This window comes from Myotis brandtii, unplaced genomic scaffold, assembly GCF_000412655.1.
Source record: "Myotis brandtii unplaced genomic scaffold, ASM41265v1 scaffold8454, whole genome shotgun sequence".
Lineage (NCBI taxonomy): Eukaryota > Metazoa > Chordata > Mammalia > Chiroptera > Vespertilionidae > Myotis > Myotis brandtii.
The window spans coordinates 12,722-33,416 of record NW_005371434.1 but is presented as its reverse complement, the minus strand read 5'-3'; the positions used below and the strand labels follow the sequence as shown (position 1 = coordinate 33,416).

The 20,695-nt window shown below is 42.0% G+C and overlaps 1 long non-coding RNA gene across 1 annotated transcript; it reads left to right on the top strand.

Moving 5' to 3' along the window:
* The first annotated feature begins 1,373 nt into the window (after positions 1 to 1,373).
* LOC102241216 lies at positions 1,374 to 13,948 on the top strand. Its single transcript, XR_314634.2, has 3 exons — positions 1,374 to 1,563; positions 9,010 to 9,096; positions 13,884 to 13,948. It is a non-coding gene; the product is annotated as an uncharacterized LOC102241216 (long non-coding RNA).
* The last annotated feature ends 6,747 nt before the right edge of the window (positions 13,949 to 20,695 follow it).

Below are 20,695 nucleotides of genomic sequence, written 5' to 3'. Positions count from 1 at the left end.
TGTGAGTGACTGTTCTCACAGAAGAATGCCCTCCATGCGAAAGGCGAGGGTGAAACTTTACACCCATGACCTCCTGTGAGCTACCTGAGTCTACAAAGTGGGAAATGGTTTCCCCTTATTGCAACAAGGAAGATGAAGTAATTCACCCAAAGTCACACTGCTACATATAAAGAGTTTGGATCCAAATTAAATTCTGTTTGACTCCAAAGATCCAAGATCTTTTCAAGGTAATACCTTGAAATAAGCATGACATCGTCTATTGGTTTAGTGAAATTAAAATGGCAGTCAATTTATGGAATTAAAAGCAGGACTGGGGATCTATACATACGATTACCATTTTTCCAGGAGGCCTATTTAGCAAGTGTCCATGCACGGGAGGCCCTCTAAGGGCGGACAGTCCTCATTCTCCGACATCTCCCCAGGTCTTGCCATTTTCTCCCTGACCGTAAGCCAGCTGTGAAGTGAGATGAGCTCACGATCCCAAGACATTCTCTTGATTTCTTAGCCTTAAACTCAGGTTATGGTTTTAACACAAAAACGCGGAGTTGTTTGGGTCAGGAATGAATTTAAAATGTAAAGCCTTTTCTAACCTATTTAAAATGTTCGGCTATTCACCAACTACCCTCCATGAAACAAGGGAAATAATTCTAACTGAAGTGGGTCACAGGAACAGCAGTTGGCATATAAATATGCAGCGAAAAAGAAAGTCCAGAAATAAAACAGCATATTTTCCCTTTTGTGTAAAGAACACCAGCGGCTACTCAAGAAGGAAAGCACGGGATGTATATTTCCCTTTCACCAGGGATGTCCGAGAAGGCTCAGGCCTGAGCACGCTGCTGCCTCACAAAGGACCGCGGAGCCAGGTGGAGCCGTGCGCGCTCACGACTCACCACAAGAGGGCGCCCATCCAACGGGAGAGAAAGGTCATCCCGCCCTGAAGATGCACCGGAAGAGTAAACCCCCAGCCTGAAGCGGTGGAGGGTATTTTTATCATCAGGGGCTGCGGCTAGATTTGGTAAAACAACCGAACAAATCCAGGTTTTTCCTCCAATCCCCTTTTTTGTGGGGTCAGTTCTGTTTCTACAATGAATTCTTAGCGATACTGTATAAGGAAGAACAAATTTCCCTGCCTGCCTGGTGAAACAGAAACCAAGTGGATCGCTCACATAAAACAACTCTAGCAGCATCAGCACGAAATGGACTTTGTTTAGGTGGACTTCACCAGAAATGGGAGGGTGGAAGGGTTTCGGCCCGCATGTCCCTTTTAGAGAGGAAGACGTGCATTTAAACTCTGTGTCCCTTAAAGACTATTGGCGTGAAAAACTTGAGTCCAAATTACAGTTTTATGATCTTTCACAGGTGTGCACGGCGGCTGCCTCGGCCTCACTGTCGCTCCACATCATCGGCCCAGGATTTCCCGCCGGTGCCTCTCTCCAGGCGGCTGCCATGACAAACCTGTCCCGCAGCCTTCTCTTCTGTCCATGTCATCGGTGCAAGGTCTCTCGCAGGTCACTCCGGTCCTTCGGAGCTCCTCCGTCAGCCGAGGACCTCCTGGGCTTCCAGGTATCCACCAGCCAGGAGGTGGGGTGTGTGCTCCTCCTTGAGGGTCAGGCATTTCTGGGCTTAAACCTGCCTCCACTTCTTTTTTATTATTATTTCTTTATTGATTAAGTTATTACATGTGTCCTTATCCCCACATTACCACCCATACCTCTCATGCTCTCACCCCCCTGGTGTCTGTGTCCATTGGTTATGCTGATGTGCAAGCATACAAGTCCTTTGGTTGATCTCTCCCCCTCACCCCACCCTCCCCTGCCTTCCCTCTGAGGTTTGACGGTCTGATCGATGCTTCTCTGTCTCTGCCTCCACTTCTTATTAGCTCTATAGAACCTTGAGTTCTCTTTTAATCTGCTGGCGCCTCTGCTTCCTTATCTACAAGATGGGAATAAGGACAGTACCTCGCCCAGAGAGCTATCGTTATAGAGATAAACAATGCAGAGTAAGTAAGGGCTTAGTCCAATAACATGCTCAGTAGTCCCAGCCAGGTCGGTTCCGTGGATAGAGCATCGGCGGGCTGACTGAAAGGTCCCAGGTTCCAGCTGTCTCTCTCACATCGATGTTTCTCTCTCTGTCTCTCCCCTCCCTCCCGCTCTCTCAGAAAATCAATGGGAAAATATCCTCAGGCAAGGATTAACCAAAAATTTTTAAAAAAGAATATGCTCAGTAAATATTAATTCTTGTAATTGATTTCTTCACAGATATTTAGTGAGCACCTCCGGTGTGCCCAGTACTATTTATTCTAAGTGCATGTGATACATCCATGAACAGAACTGCCAATGATCCCAGCCATTGTGAGCTTGCATTCTAGCACGGGCAAGCAGACAGTTAACATTAGACTTTCTGGGGGTTGGGGGATTGGCCGGGGAGAGGTCAATGGGGGGAAAAGGAGACATATGTAATGCTATATGTAATACTTTAAACAATAAAGAATTTTTAAAAATAATATAAATATTGGAGTCCCCCCCCCAAAAAAAAAGGTAGACTGTCTAAGTAAATAAAGTATGCTAGAAGGCAAGAGGTAATAAGTGATATGAAGAAGAAAAGAAGTAGTGCAGAAGACAGAGACTTGAGAAGGCCAGTCACAGTTCAGATAGGGTGGTCAGGGAGGCCTCATTTAAGGCTGGAACTTAAGGAAAGTATTGGGGAAGATGGGGGAGATATTTGGGTTGGGGGAGAGGGGCATGTAGGCAAAGGGAACAGCCAGCTCAAAGATTCTGCCGCAGAAATGTGTCTGGCTTGTTCCAGAGCAGCAACATAGCCCAGGGCATCTGGATTAGAGAGAACAGTTCCAAATTGGATGGCCCATCCTCACGTCCAACTACAAGAGGTCTACAACAAAGCATGGCATCTCCCCCCTTCAAACCTTCTGCCATGTATTCCCTTTATTAATGTTAAAGTCTTCCAAGATTATAACTTTGAAGTCATTTATATTCCTTTTCTATGTCATTTCTTATGTTCTTTTTTTAAGTGCCTTTGGATTTATTCTTTTCTTTCCGTAACTTTGAAGTCATTTATATTCCTTTTCTATGTCATTCCTTATGTTCTTTTTTTTTTAAGTGTCTTTTGATTTATTCTTTTCTTTCCATTTCTGCTGTCATGACACAGAGACAGATTAAGACTTGGCCTTAAGACAAAAAATATATATATATGGTGCCCTCCTTTAAGTTGCAAAGGTTTCTAAAACTATGAAAGGTAAGGATGTCTCATATTTTTTGATGACCATGCTTTGTCCTTGAGCATGTGCTTAACCTGCCTCTCAGTTATCCAAAGCTGCCATCTTATTAGCTACTCCACTTCCAAGTTAGTTCAATTTTTTCTTAACTAGTCTCCTGCTTAAGTACCTCCCAGCTCTAATCTATGCAACACAGCCTTCTGACTGACCTTCCTCAGTCAGAAGTTGCTTTTCTCAGTCATCTCTCTGCTTAAAGACTTGCAATGGCCATTTATTTACACTTACCAGAAAAGTCAAAATTGCAATGTCTGTCCTCATAATTATGAATAACTTGAGGTCAAAAACCTTGTTTTAAACATGTGTTATCATCCAAAAAATGCTTAGCATGGTGAATGATACATGTAGACAACCAATAGTTGTTGAATTTATTTGAAAAGAACATTGAAAGAAAAGAATGAGTGAAACTTACAGAGCACCAAGTTCTTCCAGCTCTGAGGGCCACAGTGGTCGGGGTTTGGGGGGTCAGGTTTGTTGAGGTAAAATTCATACACAGTAAGATTTACCCTTTATTGTGCACAAATATCTGAGCTTTGATAAATTATGTAACCATGGTCATCACCAAGATGTAGAAGAGTTAGAGCCCAGCAGTCTAAAACATTCCATATGTCCCTTTGCAGTCAACCCCCCGCCTCTGACCCTGGCAGTCACCGATCTGTTTTCTGTTCCTATCGTGTTATGTTTTTATTTTCCTTTTCTTATATGACCTTTTGAGGCTGGCTTCTTTCACTTAACGTAATGAATTTGAAATTCATTCATTTTGTTGCATATATCAATAATTTGCTGCTTTTTCCATTATATGGGTGGACCACAGTTTATTTATCAAGTTAGCAGCTGAAGAACATTTAGATTGCTTCCAATTAGGAGCAATTATGAATAAAGCTGCTATAATCATTCATGTACAGGTTTTTGTGTGAACGTATGTTTTCATTTTTCTTGGATAAATACATAAAAGCGTACCTGGTGGAGCATGTGGTATGCTTATCTTTTTAAGAAAATGCCCAACTATTTCCCAAAGTGTCTCTAACCATTTTACTTTCCCACCAGCAATGCAGGGCCTGTTGTTCCAGATTCTCACCAGCACTTGGTATTGTCAGTTTTTTCTTTTCTTATTACTTTACCAACTCTAATAGGTATATTTCTTTGTGGTTCTAATTTGCATTTTCCTTATATTCGTGTTGAGCATCTTTTCATGTACTTGCTGTATCTGTATGTGTTCCTTGGTGAAATATCCATTCAAATCTTTTGTCATTTGTAATTGCTTTGTTTTCTGACTATTGAGTTTTGATAATTCTTTATAAGTCTGGATACAAGTATTTTAACAAATATATGTTTTGCAAATATTTTCTCCTAGTCTGTAAATTGTCTTTTTTTAAAACTTTACATGCAATAGAATTCACATTGGTGTACGATCTATAAGTTTTAAGACCTGCATAGATTCTTGTGACCACCACCACAACCAATATTAGTATGCAGACGATCCAGCGCCCTAAAGAATTCCCTCATGTCCCTCCTTTGGTCAGAGCCCCCTCCCACCCCATCCTCTGGCAACCATTTCTCTGTTCCTATAGTTTTGCCTTTTCCAGTGTCTCCAATAAATGAAATCCTATAGTCTTGATCTTTTTTTTTTTAATATATTTTATTGATTTTTTACAGAGAGGAAGGGAGAGGGACAGAGAGTCAGAAACATTGATGAGAGAGAAACATCGATCAGCCGCCTCCTGCACACCCCCCACTGGGGATGTGCCCGCAACCAAGGTACATGCCCTTGACCGGAATCGAACCTGGGACCCTTCAGTCTGCAGGCCGATACTCTATCTACTGAGCCAAACCGGTTAGGGCTAGTCTTGATCTTTTGAGACTGGCTTCTTTCACACGGCACAAGGCTGAGCAGAGGTCTGCTGTGCAGAGACCACCATGTGTTCATCAAGTTGCCCACGGAAGGACATTTAAGTTGTTTCCAGCGTTGGCAATAAAGATTTTTGGACAAAAAATGCAATTCTCCCAACGAATAAACATAAAATATTAAACACTGTTGAAAACAACAGATTCAGGCAACACTGCTGAGAAAGTCAGTGCAGAAGGGCTGTCAGGAGCCTGGAGAGAAAGTTCACTTCAGTGAGGATCACACACCCCAGGGAGTGAGAGGCACCAACTGGGGGGCGTTGTAACCCAGAGAGGCAGCCCAGGGCCACCCTGGGCTCTGGCTCGCAGGTGAATGCAGGCAACGCAAGGGAGCAATTGGTAACATTATGAAGCAACAACCACATTCAATTTTCTACCGACATTTTTATCCTTTCTCCTCCCTACTTCACAAAAGGTGTTATAATAATAAAAAGCTAGTTGTACAGAACAGCTAAAATCTAAATCACAAAGAAAACTCAGAAGCCATATTGAGGACAAAGCAAGAAAAAAAATTGCGCTGGAACATGAAATGAGATGCGTATTTGTCCTCTGGGCTTCCTATATTTATTCCAAGGAAAAAGAGAAGTTTCATTCTTTTGATTGTTAATTGGAGGAAAATGGTTTTTTGGGAAAAGGAAAACTTTCCTGTCACTAAATTCTCAAGTAAATTTGTCACATAATTTCTCTTATATAAAAGAAATATTGAATAACATCATGAAAATAAATTTTGCAAGGAATGCAAAAAATCCCTTCATAGGAAATTACATTGTATCTACCTTCAGCTTAATCTATCAGACAGAACATCACATGTGGGAAAATTTGACATATTCACCTCCAGTTTCTCAAACAGGGTCAGTAGTATCATCTTGGGCAAAATCACATGGGGCTACTTAATACACATGCAAATTCCTAAGACCTACTCCAGACCAACTAAATCAAAATTTGGGGGGACAGGGCCCTGGAATCGGATACATCCAAGTTGGAAAAAACACGTCTATAGAAAAGTATGGTTGCTTTTAGGTCATGTAGTAATGCAGAAACAAAAATGGAGCGATTTAGGAAAATGAATAATTAACATGTCCTTTAAACGGCTTCTCTGGATATTAATTGCTTCCGCTGTGCTTTTGGCAGCCACTTAAGGGCTGAGCTTGCCTGGGGTGCAAACCTTTGGTATTATCAACTGAACCTTGATAATTTAAACACTTTGAAGTGTGTAAGCCTATCAAAGAAGCTGTACTATTGCTTATGTTTTAAAAATATCTTGATATGCACATGAATAAAGAAAATAAGAGGTTGATTGTATTTTCACATCTGTTTACCCAAACAACCTACGTGAAGTGTGTGAGCGCCCTGCGTGTCGGTGTCTGCACTGTCCATCACCAGCGAGACATAAACACGGACCAGGAGGCCTGGGCCTGGAACACCTGGCCCGCAGCTTCAGTTTCTGTGTGCGCCTGAAAGCCGTAAACCGCAGTTCTTTAAGAGTATCCTCGGGTTTATTTTGTGCTCCCACGGTTAGCTGAGGTTACTGAAGTGTTACAGCCCACGTTTCATGGATCGCCTTCTTCTTACTTCAGAAAACCACGGGAGGATTTGGCAATGTTCTCCGTAAAAGCAGGATAAATAGAAGAGGCTAGCCAGCGAGAAATAAGTGGACGTTTCAAGTCAAACAAACAGCTTGCTTTTATTTTATAATCACGCTGACACTTACATCTAGCTCATGCCCAAAGATCCTGCTATGCATACACTCCCCGGGAGATGCCAGCCTGCGCAACCGCATCCCAGGCCATTGCCTGTGTCTGGCAGCAAACGCCATTCGTTAAGCCCTTGTGGGCATGTGTGAAATGCTAGATGTGTTGCAAAGCCTCTATGCCAGTTTAAGAGAAACACCATTTTGCCTATCAGAATGTGCAAAGAAAATCAATTAACCACCACTATTGTTTGCTTTGGAAAGATTAGAAAAACAAAATATTCGAACATTATACTTGATGTGCTGATTAGATTTAACGCTCATTTCCATTTAACCCAATCTTCTCTGTCACGGGGTCTGAAAATTCTGATTTTAAGGTTTTTATTCATTATGGGCCACCCTTTCTTTTTGCCTCCCCCATCTTCAACTCTCAAAGAACATATTTCTTCAAGGAACTTCGTGGTCTATGTTCTCATTTCCACACTGTACACTGTATTATATGTGACACAAATATAGACTGTGATGTTTGGCCTTAAAAAACTGTGGTTTGGCTGGTCACCCTAATGCCTGATTCCTTTTCAATCATGCAGTTGATAATAGCTGAATCCTACTTCCCTTAGAGTTCCCAAATTTTTAAACATTAAATCTTTTAGACTCATTCCAGGCCATTTCCTCTTCTAGTCCTTGACTCTTTCTTGAAATGACCCCTTTTAGTTCAGCCGAATGTAAACAAAACTGAATTTTAGCTCTGCTCTTACAAGAGCTGTGTTTAGACTATGATTTGCTCCAGGCCAGTGCTTTTCAAAGGGAAGATTTCGATCTCTGGGAATCCTTGAAGGTGAAAGATGGAGGGATCGGGAAGGCAGGGTTTTAAGATCTATATATTTGTCATTCATAATGTATGTTAGAGAAAAACATAAGAGTTAGATGCAAATAAAAAGCTTCTAAGCATGGAGGGCCACTTACATAATTCAAAAGTGCAAATGAATCCTATAATTCATCCAACTATTTATTTATACCTCCATCTTATTTCACAATGGCTCTTATTATATCATTCCATTTACATGAAATGCCCAGAATAAGCAAATGTGTAGAGACAGAAAGTAGATTGGTGGTTGCCTGGGGCTGGAAGGTGGGGATGGGGAGGGTTGGGGAAAGGCTGCTAATGGGTACAGAGTTTCTTTGGGGGGAAATGAAAATGGTTTAAAATTAGGTGGTTAGTTGCACAACTCTGTGAATATACTAAAAACCACTGAAGTGTGCACTTTAATAAAAGGGTAAATTTTATGATTATGTACATTATATCCCAATAAAGCTGTTTTTTAATGGGTTTACATAGTTCCCATCAGACAACAATCCAATAGAAAATGGGCAAAGGATATGTGTTGGAAACTCACATAGAAGAACCACAATTAGGCATATAAGTATGAAAACAGACACAGTATCAAGGGTGGTTGGGGAAAATGCAAAACAACGCAACAATGAGATATCTCAAAACCATTATATTGGCAAAAATTATAACATTCCAAATGGCAGCAGGACGTGAGGGCGAGGCTCTCGTGCAGAGCTGGTGGAATGTAAATTGGAACAACAGCTCTGGAGGGCAATCTGGCAACATCTCAAAGGTAACAAAAGCGTGTCCCACTCTCAGCACTGCCACACACAGGGCAAAGATGTCTGCACACGGACATCCATTCACATTGTGTGTAACAGGGAAAACGGAAACAAATACCTAAAGGGATAAAGCAGTACAGGGATGGAGGATTAAACTATAGTGCACATATACAACAAAATACTATAGAGCACCAAAATAAATAAATAGAGTCACTAGGGGAAAATGTATTCACAAAACATATGCCACAGGGTTTCTTAAAGGAAGGCAGATTAGGAAAAATAAGATTAAGCTAAGGGTTTTAAAACGTACAGAATCAGGTTTGGCTCACCTGCTGGCTCTAGACTTATAGCAGGCAGTGCAAAGGGGGAAATCTGATCGATTACAGAACTAAACTGTGAGGTAAAAAACATATAACTGTTCCTGACACTCACATCAGAGAGAACTGCTCCTCTAGGATTCTCAGAAAGTGGATAATAAGCAACGTCCTGAATGCCATTCTCTCATCCACAGGACTGACTCACTTCCGCAAAGATTCATCCCTGAACTGCAATCTCCACGTGTCTGGCTTTATCAGAAGATTCGTTGTTGAGAGCAGGGGTAAGAAACTGGGATGACAACATATTTTGCTTGGCCAGCATGGTGTTTCTCAGTGGTTAGAGCTTCGCCCAGTCCCCAAAGGGTCTTGGGTTTGATTCCCAGTCAAGGGCATGTACCTGGGCTGCAGGTTTGAACCCAGGCCCAGTTGGGGTGAGCGCAGGAGGTAACCAATGGATGTGTCTCTCTTACATCGATGTTTCTCTCTCTGTCTCGCCCCCTTTCTCTTCCCCTCTCCCTTGTTCTCTCCCTTCCACTCTCTCTAAAAGTTAATGGAAAAAATATCCTCAGATGAGGATTAATATATATATATATATTTTTTTTTCATTTGAATGCTGTAGGTGGGACATACACTTCTTAGAATGGCCCTATCGAATAGAACACTCTCAGTGAGTGAATTGTTCTCTACCTGCACTCCCAGTGTCCCATGTGGCTGCCTACTGAGTACGTGTGGCTAGTGTGATGGAGGAACTGAATTTAAGTTTTATTTCATTTTAACTAACTTTAGTTGGAGCCAGTGGTTCTCAACCTTCCTATTGCCACGACCCTTTAATACAGTTCCTCATGTTGTGGTGACCCCCAACCATAAAATTATTTTCATTGCTACTTCATAACTGTAATTTTGCTACTGTTATGAATCGTAATGTAAATATCTGATATGCAGGATGTATTTTCATTGTTACAAATTGAACATAATTAAAGCATAGTGATTAATCACAAAAACAATATGTAATTATATGTGTTTTCCGATGGTCTTAGGCGACCCCTGTGAAAGGGTCGTTCGACCCCCAAAGGGGTCGCAACCCACAGGTTGAGAACCGCTGGTTTAAGCAGTCACATGTGGCTAGTAGTGACACTATTGTATAGTACAGCTCTAGAGGTCACGGGCCCCACGATTCTCTTCTTCATTAATCACCCCACTCTCTGTGACACACTTTTAAGTCATCTGGCTCCTGGAGGTATTTTTTGAACTCATGTTCTCAAGGACTAGACAGATTACAATATTATTGTATATCTTTCTTTATTCCTTTACTCAATTAATATTCATTCTACCTGAGAGCTATCAGGTCTGTGTCAGACACACCATCTACCATCTCACAGCCCAATCTAGGCCAGCACTGTGGGATGAGCCACACGTGGGGCGAGCAGGGTCTGCAGGGAGCGCACAGGAGGGGGTTAGAAACTCCATCTGAACTTGGTGGGACGGGGAAGGGCCTTTCAGAGAGAACTAAGAGTAAGTACAAATCAGCTGGGGTGGGGGCAGCTCTCAGAAGAGGAAACAGAATGGCTTGTTCTGAGATTCAAAGAAATTCACTAGAATTTAGAATGTGGGGGCGGGTGACTGTTAAAGATTGGCAAGAGCCAGATCATGCAGGATGTTTGAACTGTGTGAAACTGACTTTGCACTTTGTCCCGAGGGCAACAGAAAACCACTGAGAAATTTTAAGCAGAGGAGTAAATTCTTCTCTTGTCTACATTCAAGATAAACCCAGCAGAATTAGCATATGACTCAGCAATTCCACTTGTGGGTATATACACAAAAGAACTGAAAGCAGGTACTGGGATACATGCTTGCACACCCATGCCTCCAGCAGCATTATTCACAACAGCCTAAAGGTAGCTACAACCCACGTGTCCACCATGCATGAGTGTATAAACAAGGTGTGGAATATACATACAATGGAATATTATTCAGCCTTAAAAAGGAAGGAAATACTGGCTCAGGCTACGACATGGTTAAACCCTGAGACCATTACACTAAGACAGCGGTTCTCAACCTGTGGGTCGCGACCCCTTTGGGGGTCGAATGACCCTTTCACAGGGGTTGCCTAAGACCATTGGAAAACACATATATAATTACATATTGTTTTTGTGATTAATCACTATACTTTAATTATGTTCAATTTGTAACAATGAAAATACATCCTGCATATCAGATATTTACGTTATAATTCATAACAGTAGTAAAATTACAGTTATGAAGTAGCAACGAAAATAATTTTGTAGTTGGGGGTCACCACAACATGAGGAACTGTATTAAAGGGTCGCGGCATTAGGAAGGTTGAGAACCACTGCACTAAGAGAAAGTCAGAAACAAAAGACAAATATATGGTCCCACTTATATGAGGTGCCCTAGACCGTTAAATTCACAGAAAAAGAAAGTAGAATGGTGGTGGCCAGGTTCGGGGGCGAGGCGGGGTGAGGAGTTACTGTTTAACGGAGACAGAGTTTCAGTTTGAGAAGATGCAAACGTTCTGGAGATGGATGGTGATGAGGGTTGCACACCAATGTATTTAATGCCATTGAACTTTACACTTAAAGGCAGTCAAAATGGTAAATTTTATGTTATTTATTGTACCACAATAAGAGAATAAAATAAATTCTCCATCATCTCTCGATAAAACGATGCATAAGCCTCCCAACTGGTCTCACTGTAACCATTCTAATCCCTCGCATTCTTTTTCTACACAGCAGGGAGAGGTGATGGTTTTGAAATATGAGTGAGGTCATATCACTGCCTTGCTAAAAAGCTTTCAATGGCAGGTGAGCCAGGAGTAATCTGGCCCCTCCTCACATCCCTGGCTTCATGTCCTCACTCCCACTCTGGCTCACGCCCCCCTCCCCCCCGCCCCAGTCCCACTGGCCTCTTTGCTGCTCTGTGAACACCCTGACTCTGTGAACAAGCTCCCACTTGAGGGCTTTCTCACCCTGAACATTTGCTCCTCTGATTTCCCCTAGTTTGCTTCCTCGCTTTATTCTGCCCCATTATCACCCACCGGCACCTTTCTTTACCACCCAACCCAAAAAAGTTTTTTTCTTATTTTTCTTTATAGTCCTGACTGTCCAACTTAGGCAGGTCAGTAATGTTTGAGGGATTTTATTTTATTGTTTTAAATATATTTTTTATTTATTTCAGAGAGGAAGGGAGAGAGAGAGGGGTAGGGAGAGAGACAGAACCATCAATGATTAGAGAGAATCATTGATCAGCTGCCTCCTGTATGCCCCCTACTGGAGATCCAGCCCGAAACCCAGGCATGAGTCTTTGATCAAAATCAAGCCCGGGACCCTTCAGTCCACAGGCCAACACTTTATCCACTGAGCCAAATTGGCTATGGCTGTTTGAGGGATTTTATTTCCACATCTGTAAAAGAATGAAGTTGGATTAGGAGAGCTCTTCTATAATAATAAAAGCATAATATGCTAATTAGACTGGACAGCCAAATGACCTTCCAGATGTCCTTCTGGATGTCCTTCTGGACGACCTCCGGACAAAGGCCGGGCTGCGAGGGCTGAGGCAGCCTTCACGCTGTGAGGGCCAAGGCAAGCTGCCACAGCTGCGAGGGCCGAGCACCTTGCATGAATTTCATGCATCAGGCCTCTAGTTTAAATATAAAGGAGAATGAAGTTTCCATAAAGGCTAAACATTAATTTGTATATTTATACAAAAATAGTGTTTATCCCATCTATTATTTTAGTTTTTACATAAATACAACCAACTTAAGATGGTTCAACTTACAATTATTTTTTACTTTTTCTTTTTTTAACAACATGGCAAAAGCGATGCACATTCAGTAGAAACCATACTTTGAATTCTGAATTGTGATCTTTTCCTGGGCTAGCGATATGTGGTACAATACTCTCTCCTGATGCTGGGCAGTGACAGCGAGTCACAGCTCCCAGTCAGCTACGAGATCACCGAGGGTCAACAACCTATATCTACACTGTTGCCATAGTTTTTTGGTTATTGTGTTCTGAGAATGATGAAGATCGGCTAGACTAGGTTATGATGTTCGGTAGGTTAGGCGTATTAGTTGCATCTTTGACTTACAATATTTTGCACTTACGATGTAAACTGATCCTAAGTCAAAGAGCTGCTGTGTATCTGCTTATTAATGTGATCATTGTCTGCCTCTCAGGTAATGTAAGTTCCATGAAAGCAAGGACTTTGTTTTGTACTAGTACACTACTGAATCCCCAGTGCCTAGAACAGTGTCTACTACTACTCTAATTCAGCATGGAAATATTTGCTGAATGAGAGAATGACTGCATTTGTGTTTTAGGATTGTGAAAATGGACTGCAGTGGAAGACTAGACTAGGAGGAACCAGCTGGGTGGCCGCTGCGGACATCACACCAGTAGCTGAGGTGGCCAGGGCAGGGGCAGCAGGGGTGGAGAGGATTAGGGATAGATGGATATTTAGGAGAGAGAATCAAGAGGCTGGATGGAGAGTTCATTCCCTGAGCCAGAAAACTCAGGAAGAGGAACAGATCTGTGGGGAAGATGAACTCGGTTTTAAGCTCATTGAATGGACTGTCCCCACAGAGATGTTGAGTGAGCAGTTAGAGATGCTCAGTGGAGAGATCTGGGCTGGAAACATAGATTCAGCAGTTCATAAATATAGTCTTACTGGAAATTTTGATAACCATTGAGCAGCAGTTAGTTGAAGGTTATACTTTTTGAATGTACATATCCAATGCTGCCAATTAATTTCAGATTCATGTGCTTTCACGGTCAGCCAAGCTGGTCATATCTTTAAAACAGTATGGAAGGTAGAAAATAAAACTTCTGTGTTTTGTATGTGTGTTGTTGTTGTTTTTCATTTAAAGTAGAGTAACACTATTTTTTTTTCACTGCAACTGGACCAATTTTAATAAGGGTACCTAATCCTCGAGCCATATATTCAGAAATCTATCTAATTAAATATACAGATTAATGTTTAGCCCTTATGGAAACTTCATTGTCCTTTATATTTAAGAGAGCTCTCCTAATCCAACTTCATTCTTTTACAGATGTGGAAATACAACCCCTCAGACATTACTGACCTGCCTAAGTTGGAGTAGAGTCTTGATCTCACTCTGTTTGTAAGTAGTTCATAATCGTGGGCACCTTGTTTGATTTCTGTTTCGGTCTCTCCTTGGAAGAACTCCATAATTGCACATCACAACTGCATTGCAGTTCACCAAGACCACAGCCACCCGGACATCCTGCAGTCACACATCTGTTCCTCCCAGGGAAGCTGCTGTCAGACACTGAGTTTTCACTCTTTATTACTTTTCAGCAAAGTTTAACTCACTGGATATGTAGTGAAACTGCTTGAGAATAAAGATAGGACCTCCAAGGCATGTTTGGATTTCACATTACAAAACTACAGCCATTTCTGCCTTTTAGACTCAAAGGCTAAACTTTGATACCTCTCAACGGTTTCCTTGAATGAGTTTATTAAATCATGGAAAAGCATGTAGATGGTGTCCCTAAGGACCAAAATTTAGTGACCACTCTCAGCAGTGAAAATCTTACCTTAGAGGCAGAATAAAATCCATTTCAATTGTGATGGTCAACCAGCCAGAGCTAGTAATTTTCCTGTCCATTGCAGAAACTCATTGCGGCAGATACTTTGAATGGCTACCCCAAATTCTTCCCAACTCTTTTCTTGCCCCCTTCTACTATAGATCCTTCCTCGCAGCACCTGCAAGTGGCCAGCTGACCCAATGTAGAGCCAGAGGCAGAAGCTAATGTCCTCCCAGGCCTCTGCTGGCATGACCTCTGCCCCAGTTCCCTTCCCTCCTTACAAACAGGATGGCTTGAGCTACAGCAGCTCCCTTGCATTTATGAAGAAAAAGGCCAAGGGAATCCCACAGTGTAGGCCCTGCCATGGTTTGACTGCTGAACCAAACCCCACCAACTTCAGATTTCTTGTTGGGTGAGAAACCTACGCTTTTTGTTTAAGCCACTGTGAATGCTTTCTGTTTCCCAATCTAAATAAAATTATAACCAAAACACTAAATAAAATAACTCAACTTGAAAGGGTTGGGGAATGGGATGAGGCCCATCAGCATATTTGTGGGTAGGGCCCAGAAACACAGACACACACACACACACACACACACACACACACACACACACAGTTCCCCCAATACCTCCCCTCTCAGTGGGGAACTACTTTATAAGGTTTTCTTAATCAGCCCAGTTTTACCTATTTTTCACAGCCATAATTAATTATGAAAAAAAGAAAGGACCTAGAAAGTTGGTATCTGAAAACAACTTCTGTACACATGAAAACTTTTCTAATTTGGTAAGCTCTGGTTATCACCAAAGGATTTCAGAAGCTATCCTAGGAGCACGAAATTATGCAAACCATTAGAGACACTCGTAGAGAATTTGTGACCACGTGCTGAGGCGATTAGGGGAAATCTGCTTTGTCCAGCCAGGATTTAGGCTCCTCTTATTTTTTCCCCCCAGACTCCACTCGTATCCTCACATGACCCTGCCACAGCCCACTCCCCTGTCTGTGCTGTGTGCGGGGCCTCAGCTGGCTAAGCCCTTGCAAGCCCTGGGCTCTGTTGTTACTGGTGCCTGGGCCACATCACTGTGAACCTTCTGCTAGCTTTCCCCACATCCATCATTCTGCAGAGATCACGGTTCAATCTGTTCTACTATGCTGAGGCCAAAGCTCCCTGACTGACAAATGTTAGTCAGTTCAAAAGTCAAGATCTTGCCAACATGGCTGTTTTAGATCCTTTGTGGTTTTCCTCCCAGTCTTAAAAATAATATTGATAGTAGGCCTTTGAAATCCAGAGGCATTTTATTGGTTCCCCAACTTCACAGAAAATAGTTGGGCAGATGCCTGAACAATATTTTGTTTCCTTCTTAAATTTTCCACCAGCCCGGGAAACACTGTACAGCAGGTGAAGTTGGCCCTCCCTGACTCTGCTAGAACACCCTGAGAACCCTCATTGTTTGCTCTTCTCCCAGAGGCCACCTGGTGACTCTGCCTGCCCAGAACCGCCCCCCGAAAAGTCTATACACTTGTGCCCAAGCCACTCATCTGCCACATTAGGGAAAATGGCAGCTCACAAACAAGTTAGCCTAGACTTAATTTTCTACATCATCTAAGCACTGGTCCTTTATCCAAAGGAATCAACCTGATAGTACTATTTGGGGCACCAGTGACAGGCTGCTGGGACCCAGCCTGCCTTCGTTAGGGAGCCTCTGCATTCTCACTCCTGTGAGACATTCTGATTACTCTAGCACCTAAAAATAACAAAATAAAATTAAATACAATCCATGCACGTTTTTGTCTTCTTCTTAGTATCAGCAATTTCTTAAATCAAGTCATCCTCTCTGTTGATCATATAAGTTAGCCAACGGTGTCAGTGCTCACTGCGCTGGAAATTCTAGAAGCTCACCCAACCAGTCGACCTGTCCCACACCACTGGGACCACACACAGGCAGAGCTGTCTGTCCAAACAGCCAAAACGCAGCCCCATTGGGTCGCTTTCCTTTAGATCCGCAGCTCTCTCCGGGGTCACTAGGGTCATCGGGCTGGTCTCTCAGAGCATGAATGTGCTCTACTGTGACCTAGTCTATATTTGTGTTTCATGAATGAGTTTCTTTGTTTATTCTGTTTAATACAAATAAAACATCACCTGATTGTTCTCTAATTAAATGCATCATTAGGCTCCCCCACTAATTCTGCAAATTATTTTTCAGTGGTATGTGGAAGCTGGCAGAGTAAGCAATCTGCTGAGCGTGTGTCCTGCAGCAGAGACATAAAGGAAAAAGTACAACTACAATAGCCACGTTGAGGTTACCTAAGGCTGATGTCATAACGAATTTCAGAAATCCTTACAATCACCATCTCCTCTCCTATCTTCTGCCAGATCTTTTGGGTCCTGTTAAAAGAGCCTCTAAAATCACAGGAACTGGGTTCAAAGTATTTTAAGAAAATCACCTTCACACTTTTGCAAAAATCGCCCACTGGGAATTACTGGTGTCACTTCCCAGCCCCACAGACTGCCTGGTGTGAATCACCTGCCACTTGTTAGTACCCCCGGTCTTCATTCAGGACAACAGGAGACTTGCAGAAATATAATTAGAAGGGGACCCCTTGTCCCATGAGTATTTTTCTATTTCTTTTTCTATTTCTATTGCTCTCTGTAGAATGGGCTCCCAGCCTAAACATGCTGCCTCTTAGAAGAAGCCTAACAAGCAAATGTATTCTTGTCTGTGATGCAAAACAAGCCCATGCTAATCATTTTTATGAGAGAAAAACAAACCAATGTGTAAACAAAATGCAGTGCCAGGCACATGGAATCACGGATGGAAGATTTCATCTCAGAGGCCGCCCTGCCACGTGACGGCAGGTGCTCCAACACAGCCAGTCCTGTGACCAGACCTGCTGCGAGCCCTTCTCCCCCTTTCCTTCCCCCAGGTGAGACTTCACAGGAGGCCTCTGCTCTTCCAGGTGGGAAACAAGCACACGATAACCTCACACATTAGGTAGCCAGCAAGGCCTGACCTCGCAGCGCTGGCCCTGTCTGTGTCTGCGTCACTTCACTTGCCTGCATCTGCAAGACCCACATGGAAATCTACAAGAGGAATTTCTGTCTCTGTCCTCAGGGCAGCCTCTTTTCCTATTCCCGACCCACATGGAAATCTACAAGAGGAATTTCTGTCTCTCTCTGTCTTCAGGGCAGCCTCTTTTCCTATTCCTGCTGCCACTGCATCTCTCTAGTTCTACTAACTTCCATCTGGCTGCCAATTCCTTCCCTCAAAGCCAGATGGAATTACAACCCGACACCACACAGACTGAACGCGGGTCACCTACCTGTCCTATACATCCATCTGCACTTTGATAAAGTGAGAATCTTTGACCACCATAAAATGATGATTACTCTTTAGTGTTGCCTGTCCAAAGGTCAAAAAAAGAAATACAGGAAGAAGAATCTTGACCAGGTTTTTTTACGCTTCCAGTCAATCTAATGGAATTACATAGTGAGTTTATTAAGAAGTAATGTTGCATCTATTGCCTGCTATTCTGAGGGGTGGGTGGAGAGTGGGGGCAATGATAGTGCCATATGCAATGAATTAGCTCAGGCTTCCCATGTTCCTGCAATGACTTTGTTAGGTAATGACACCCTCCAGTGCTTTAAGGATTAGAAAAGCCTAGTGCCAGAGGGACAAAAGCGGGCCTGTCGATGTCAACCCAGTTTTTCTGACTTTTCCTTCTGAAGGGGATTGGACTCAGGCTTAATTTTATGACAACTTTTTAAAAGCTAGGATCAAATCGTTGCTTCTCAACCAATCTTTGAGAAGTAATACATTGAGCAATACAATATTTAGAGGCAGTGCTGCCTGGTAAAAAGAGCTGAGCAATCAGGCTTTGGACTGGTGTAGGTTCAAACCATGGCTCCATTACTCACCAGCTGCAGGAACTTGAACAGATCACTAAGCTTTGGTTTCTGTGTCTGAAAAAGAGGAATGAGAGGACTTCTCAGAGGTTTAAAAGGTTTTATATATACGTAAAAGAGCATAAATAGTGGAGTCCCTGACTTGGGATCAGATCCTCACACTGTTGCTTACTAGTTATGTCACTTGGAGCAAATTATGTGGCCTCTCCGAGCCTAAGCGGTGCTATCACATGTCTTACAAGGCTGCTGTAGATTTTTAGTGAGACTCGTAAAGGGGCCAGCAAACCCATTTTTAAATAGTCAGATAGTAGAAAAAAATAAAACTAAATAAAGTCAGATAGTAAATATTTTAGGCTTTGCAAACTATATGGTCTTTGTCACAACTACTCTGCTCTGCCCCCGTCACACAAAAGCAGCCATAGATAATGTTTAAATTAATGGGCAAGTCTGGATTCCCACAAAATTTTACTCACTAAAACAGGTGATAGGCCAATTTTCCCATAGGCCATCATTTAACAATTTCTACTTTAGTATATGATCAATAAATGATAAAACTCTAGTAACTTTTTAATTAAGGTAATTAATATAATACATAGGATAAAGAGAAAAAAATTGAAGATTGCAATCTTTCCCCAGACATTTATACATTTTTACACAATTTTTTCATGCTAGATATCCATAGGAATTCTGTGAACAATACTGCAGGTCACTTCCTTCTGAAAAAGTCCTTTACTGAAACACACACATTTGTCATTTCTGAGGGAAAAAAGAAAAATACACTAACAACAAAGACAAAACAAAGTCAGGTTTTCAAATCTAAATGTCTTAATTACAGGAATTCATTGAAAAGAATTACGAACAGAAGGGGAAAGTAAAAATCACAGAAGACAGGTTGTGCACAGGGGTGGAATTGGCAAAAGAGGCGGACCTGGGAGTCCAGGTTCAGTTCCAGGCCAGCACAATAAAGCGAGTCCTAATCTTTTTGCTGGTGCAAAGTCTTGCCTTCAATTTATACAAAATACTACATCTATGGAGGCACTAAAATGAGATATGCCTGTGCTCCCAAAAGATTCCAAGCAAGAGGAATCACCTGGTATTAACTAGACAAGAATGCCTCTCAGTGGGAGGGGTAGAGGTGGGGCAGTCAGGAGAGGCTGCAACCTGAATGCTGAGTGGACTTCGATGGGGAAAGGGAGAGGGTTGGGAGGAAGAGCATGACAGGAAGAGGGGACCGTGTATGGATTGGCTAGGAAAAATGAAAGGAACATGCCGAGACCAAGGCAAGAGTGCCTTTATGAGAGAAAAGTGGAGAGGGAGAATTAAAAATGGTGAAAAAACATTGTTGATTAGCAGAGGCCAAATGAAGTGGGGTTATGTGGGCCATGATCGGGATTTTAGGCTTCATCCTGAGGCAAATGGAGGCCTTTCAGGGCTGAAGCAGGAGGACGGCATGTTCAGGTTTGTGGTCCAGAAGACACTGTGGCTAGTGAGGAGAATCCATTGGAGATGTAAGTCAGGGATTTATCGCATAGCCAAGCATGACGTCATGGTGGTGTAGACAGGATTGGTAGCACAAGGGATGGAGAAAGTGAGTGGATTGGAGAACTGTTTAGAAGGTACAACTGAGAAATGTTTTTTAAAATGTTAATCATTGAAATAAGAGGAAAACCCAAATATTTTATTCATTGACAAAATAACACTACAATTTAAATCAAAAATTTTTTATTTCACTGAAATGGAGAAATGTTATTTTTAATTATATATTTTTTTACTTACAAAAGTATGACTAATTTTTCTTCTTCAATAAATGAATACAACCACTGTAAAAATATGTGTGTGTATACCCAACACACACGCTACAGAAACATTTCAAAGTGGAAAATATTTAGCGCACTGCCAAAGTGCTACAATAACTGTCATCCATAGACATTCACAGGCAAATACTATTGGACTAATAAACTAGAGCAAGTAAGTATTAATTAGCAGAACTCCTTTGCAAAAACGTTTTAAAAATGAAAATACTGAAACCAAAATCTACTTCTCATCTGAACAGTATAGAAAATCATCTCCTATTATCTGCGTCACATCACATACACACTTCAATGATATATTAAAACATTTGATAACTCAAATGAAATGGATGAGTTTTCAAAAATGCAACTATAAAAGCTACCAGAAATACAAGACCTCATTCCCTGTGTAGCCTCCTGAAGAACATCTTAGGAGGTTTTCTGAGAACTTTTTAAAAAGTCATCTACAGGCACCAATTACCTCTGTTATTCTACCCTCGAGTAAAAAATTAACTACTGGAGCTAGTTTATTTTAATAGGTTTATTATAATAGAGGGGGAAAAAGCCAACATAACTAAACAGGAAAGCTGTTTCAACATAATCAAACGAAAGGAGGAGGCG